Source organism: Mus musculus, chromosome 4, assembly GCF_000001635.26.
Source record: "Mus musculus strain C57BL/6J chromosome 4, GRCm38.p6 C57BL/6J".
Classification (NCBI taxonomy): domain Eukaryota; kingdom Metazoa; phylum Chordata; class Mammalia; order Rodentia; family Muridae; genus Mus; species Mus musculus.
The window spans coordinates 116,026,334-116,032,565 of NC_000070.6; positions in this window are offsets into that span (position 1 = coordinate 116,026,334).

Below are 6,232 nucleotides of genomic sequence, written 5' to 3' on the forward strand. Positions count from 1 at the left end.
TGCCCCAGGGACTGTCCTCACACCATCAGTCTGGATTCTCTGTGGCCATACCCTTGGCTTGTCTGGGTCCTGCCATAGCTGCAATACTTGGAACACCTGTCACAACTGAAACATCTAAGGGAGACAAATCACTTGCTCAGAAGATGCTGTCACATCTTCATAACTTGAAGCAGCATATTTCTCTGTATGTGATGGTTCTGACAGACCAGTAAACACCCACATGAGAAAATCCTCAGCCAGGCGTGGTGGCGCACGCCTTTGATCCCAGCACTTGGGAGGCAGAGGCAGGCGGATTTCTGAGTTCGAGGCCAGCCTGGTCTACAAACTGAGTTCCAGGACAGCCAGGGCTACACAGGGAAACCCTGTCTTGAAAAAAAAAAAAAAAAAAGAAAGAAAGAAAATCCCCAGCCTGACTCCCTCAGTATTTGAGGTTCCACTGTTATCCTGCAAAGACTCTCCCCTTGGCCTAGTTCCCAACACTTCTGTTTGTTTGTTTTCTCCTCTAACCAAAACCCCCACTCTACAATAATACTGCCTGACAAACTCACTCTTCTCCAAGACCCAGTTCATCCAGGTGGGGCAGCCCTTGTCTGCAATCTGTGGCAGCAGCACTGGGGAAGCTGAGGAGGTCAGCCTCGGCCACTGGGTGAAAGAAACCCTTTCTGAAAAGCAAATAGAGTCAGTAAAGGACACAAATGTCCAGATGAAAGGTCCCCTGGATCCAGATGGCAACATGTACACTTACTGTCTCCATTAAAATAGCAAAAATAACGCCGGGCATAGTGGCCCATGCCTTGGTGGCCCATGCCTTTAATCCCAGCACTCGGGAGGCAGAGGCAGGTGGTTTTCTGAGTTAGAGGCCAGCCTGGTCTGCAAAGTGAGTTCCAGGACAGCCAGGGCTACACAGAGAAATCCTGTCTCAAAAAACAAACAAACAACAACAACAACAACAAAAAATGACAAAATAGCAAAAATATTTTTTTAAGGCAGAGTTGTTGGTAAAACAGAAACATTCAGCTACTAGCAGATAGGAGGCAATATCCAACTGAAAGAAAAGACAAACAGGAAAAGAAACTCAGCATGAGACAGCAGAAGGAGCCAAGGTGCTCCCCCAGGATGCTGTGAAGAAGCCCTAAGCAAGGATGGTGGTGGCACGCACCTGTAAGCACTGCACTCAGGAAGCAAGAAGCAAGGTGCTCTGAGTCTGAGGCCAGCCTGCCTCAGGAAGTAGAAAAGGGCTACATAGAAGAGACCCTGTCTCAAAAACAGACAAAAGATTAATAGGTTATTTGAAGTTATAACAATAACCATCAATAGCAGTTAAAACAGAGATCCAGGTTAAATGAGAACTGTAAAGGCACAGTTGGTACTCATAGTTCAAGCGACTGTGGTCAGTGTGTGCAGGGATTCCTTTATAATCTACTAGGTTTATTTACTTCCAGTCTTGGCTGAAGTTTCTCCTGCTCCAGGAGGATTTCTCTCAAAATATCTTGGTCTGCCTTGAGGCCAGCCACTCCTCTCTCTTCCCAAGACTCTCAGAGCCTCACCTGCTGGGGTGCGACTGAGCACTCGCCAGTCTGGACCTTTCCAGGATCTATGGCTACATCAGCATAGTGTAGCTGGACAACCTTGTGAATGAACTCTGCAGTTAGAGACTGTGTAGCATCAGTGACTCCTTGGTTCATAGCAGCGACGGTACACACCTTTAATCCCAGCACTTGAAAGGCAGAGGCAAGCAGATCTCTGAGCCTGAAGCTAGCTTTGTCTATAACTGAGTTCCAGGACAGCCAGAGAGACACAGAGAAACCTTGTCTCTAAGACGGAGTTGGGGATGAAGCGGGGAGGGGGGGGTGGATGGGGAAAAAAACCTGCATCAATTAATGTGGGGCCAAAGTAGTAATTTTTTAAATTATGTGCATGGGTGTTTTGCCTGTGTACGTGTGTGCCTGGTGCCTCAGAAGATCCCCTGGAATTGGAATTCAGTTGGGAACCATCATCTGGGTGCTGGGAACAGAATCTTGGTCCTCTGGAAAAACAGCCAGTGTTCTTAACCAGAGCCATCTCCCCAACCACAGTAGCAGTATTTTTAACAATCACCTGAGATGTGATTGTATTCTCTGTACTTTGACGAACACTAGGTTCTGTGTATTCTATCAATACTTTCCTGCCAGTGGCTTAAGTTAGCTGAAGTGAAAAAGCACCAGCATGAAGGTGACCTCACAGGGTGCTGGCAGATTCTCAGCTATCTGCTCCGTGTGGCTCAGCTTCACCCTCAGCCATCTCAGGACCGCTGCCAGGAGGCGGATGCTTCATGACTTCTCACCTAGCCCAGGTAGAAACGCTGCTTCCACAGAATTGAAGACCTAGGAAGAAACCCAGGCTCAGTCGCACCCCTGCAGGTGAGGCTCTGGGAGTCTTGGGAAGAGAGAGGACCAGGACATTTTGAGAGAAATCCTCCTGGAGCAGGAGAAACCCACTGGTTACTTATTTTGAGACAGGGTCTCACCGTGTAGTCCTGGCTGTCCTGAAACTTGCTATGTAGACCAGGTTGTGCTCAAACTCAGAGATCCACTTGTCTATACCCAATAAATGCTGGGATTAAGGGCATGAGCCGCCATGCCTGACAGCTACCTAATTTTTGATAGGTTGTCAAAAATACACATTGCATCAAAGATAGCATCCTTAACAAACGGTGTTGGGGAAAAATGGATATCCATATATGGGAGAATAAAATAGATCTTTCAATCACTCTGAACACAAATCAATTTAGAATGGATCAAAGATCCTGATATAGGAACTGAAAGCGTGAGGGGATAAGATGAAGAGCCAGGCTTGGAAAGGCAGGCGTGGCAAGCACACCTGTAACCTCAGTACCAGGGAGGCAAAGGCAAAGGCTTCAGGGCATCCTCAGCTACATAGCACGTTAAAAGGCAGCCTGGGCTGGACCAGTGGTTCACTGGTGAATAATACTGACCGCTTTCCAGAAGACCCAGATTCTATTCTCAGAACTTACATGGCTGCTCACAACTGTCTCACTCTGGTTCCAGGAAATCTGATGGCCTCTTTTTATTTTGACAGGGTCTCACTATTTAGACCAGGCTGGCCTTGAACATGTATCATAATGACTGCCTCTACCGCCCGAGTGCTGGCATTAAAGGAAGAGCCATCATGAACTGCTTGATGTGGCTTGTTTTTCCTTTACTTTTAAAATTACATATATTGTATATTGCTTAATATGCTGTCAATTTGCATTTCCCCAATGGCTAAGGATGTTGAACATTAAAAAAAAAACAAAAAACATACTGAGCCGGGTGTGGTGGTGCACGCCTTTAATCCTAGCACTTGGGAGGCAGAGGCAGGTGGATTTCTGAGTTCCAGGACAGCCTGGTCTACAAAGTGAGTTCCAGGACAGCCAGGGCTACAGATACAGAGAAACCCTGTCTCAAAAAAACCAAAAAAAAAAAAAAACCCACATTAATCATTTATATTGCTTATTTTGGAAACTATTCAACTCATTTGATAATTTGTTGATTGGAAGATTATTTTTTTAATTTTATGTGTATGGGTGTTTCTGCCTGCACGTATGTCTGCTCTTGTTTATTTTTTGAGACAGAGTTTTTCTGTGGAGCCCTAGCTATCCTAGAACTCACGATGTAGACCAGGCTGGTTCCTGAACTCAAAGATCCACCTGCCCCTGCCTCCCAAGTTCCTGGGATTAAAGGTGTATACTACCACTTGGCTAAAAATAAATTTTAAATAAAACATACATTAGCCACATGACTCACCAACTCCAACCCTAAATATTTACTCAGGAAAAAAACGTGAACACTTAAAGTCATGTGTGTAAATGTTCTCAGCAGTGTTACGGATAACAGGCAAAGTGGACACAGCGAGAACCAAGCAATCAGTGAGCAAAGGGAGTGCAGTCAGGATAAAGGGAATGAAAGCATCAACACAGACAAACGAACGTCACGGGATGTATGAGTCCACTTATGTATGCAGACATCTCCCAAGGTCAGGTTGCATGACTTGACAGGCTTCACAGATCACCTAAGTCTTTAATAAGAAAGGACAGCAAAAAGGCACAGGCAAGCACTCGCTACTGGAGAGATGAGCTACCTATATGCAAGTTCCACACACAGACCGCACTCCAAGAGTTTTGCTGTTGTCTGTTGTTTTGAAGCGTTTGTTAGGAAAGTCTCACTTTATAAGCTTGGCTGGCCTTGAACTCATTGTATAGACCACGCCGGCCATGAATTATCTGTGATCACTCTGTCTCTGCCTGCCAAGACTGTAGACTCCATGCACCACCACCTGGCTGCTTATTTTCGTTTTTGCACACTGGAGACTAAATTCAAGACCTTATACCTGCCAGGTAAGTGCTTTACCTCAGAGTTACATCTCTCACCCTGCATTCATTCATTATTTATTGTTTTTTTTCTTTTTTTTTTTAAACATACAATTTTATGTTTAGCAAATATAACCACTGCTATAATTAATTCTTGTAATTTCTTTGAACAAAACATTAAATAAGCATGTTAACACTTTCACTAATGTCATAGAACTGTTATTAGCATATTTATTGGTTTTCAAGGCAAGGTTTCTCTGTGTAGACCTGGTAAATGCTCTAGCCCTGTATTTATTTATTTGTTTGTTTTTCAAGACAGGGTTTCTCTGTGTAGCCCTGGCTGTCCTGGAACTCAACTCTGCAGACCAGGCTGACTTCAAACTCAAAGAGATTTACCTGCCTCTACCCAGGATTGAAAGAGTGCTGGGAGTGAAGGCATGTACCCCCCACCACTGGGTCTAGCCCTGCTATTTTGATTTGGGTTGGGTTTGGGTTCTTGGAGGCAGGGCCAGGCAGCCCAGGCAGGACTGGAAGTCACTGAGTTAATCTTGAGCACCTACTATGCCCGCCTCTACCTACCAAGTGCTACAATTACAGGCACGTACCACATCATCGAGGATTTTTGCTATGGTTGAATCCTGGCTTTGGGAAAGTTCAGATCAGAAGTTCCCAGGAGGGTTTCATGATACCCCAACGGAAGTAATTAAGCCGAAAGCACCTAACCAGTTAGACCAGTTGTAAACCCACAGAAATGATCCGGGGTCACCATGGGATCTTTAGACTTTAAATAACCTAATGCTCTCATCTTATTAGAAGCGACATACCAAAAGTCCAGTGGTCCAGAAAAAGGTGAAACTTTCATCTAGTTATAAATCAACCCCATCTTCTAACCATAGTGATAGAAGGCAGATCAGCTATTCCCTGAGACTAGAAACAAAAGAAGTGATTGAGACCAGAAGGTAACATTTAAGGATAGAAGTATTTTCAATATCTCTTGGTGATTCTGGCTATATTACTAAATACAAAACTCATTAAGCAGCACCTTGCTGGATTGCAAGGTAATATGATATCATACATCATACATTCTATTGTGTGAATATCCAGTTTATTCATCCACTTTCTTGCACAGCGACTTGTGGCCTGTGTCTGGGCTTTGCTTGTGAGCAGGGCTGTATAAGCATCCTTCAGAAGTGCGTTGGCATGCATATGCATGAGTGTCTTGAATTTATCCTTAGCACTGCAGTAACTGAGTTAGAGGGCAGGGTGTGTTTAATTACAGGAGACAAACCGTTTTCCAAAGTTGTTGTGATAGTCTGAGTTGTCAATATGACTGGATTAAAAGATGCGTCAGACTAGTGAAACAGATCTGTATGCCTCTAGGGATGTTTCAAACGGACTGGCCCATGGGACAGTGACTAGTGAGGAAAAGATCCATCCTGAATATGAGTGGGCCCCTCAAAAGGGCAAACTGCCCAAATGATGGAGGTAAGTAGGGGAAGGCAACCCTCCAACCAGCAAGTCTCTTTCTGCTCCCAAGTGATACCACCTACTGCCATTACTGCCCAACACACATCAGAACAATTCTTCAGTTCTTCAACACTGATTCAATAGCAGCAACTTTCCAGGAAGCTTCCAAACTTCAGTGTTGGATTGAAGCTTCTCAGGCATGCTTGGGAACCTACTTATCTCTGCCTCTCCAGTGTGCAGATGGCCCTTGGTGGGCTACCCAGCCTCTTCCCAATCCAATAAATCCCCCTTATAACACATACATATGTGCATGTATACTTGTGTGTGTGCACGCATACATGTTATTGGTTCTGTTCATCTAGAAAACCCTACCTAATACAGTTGTTTTTTCTTACCTGTCAGTCAATTAGACCATGG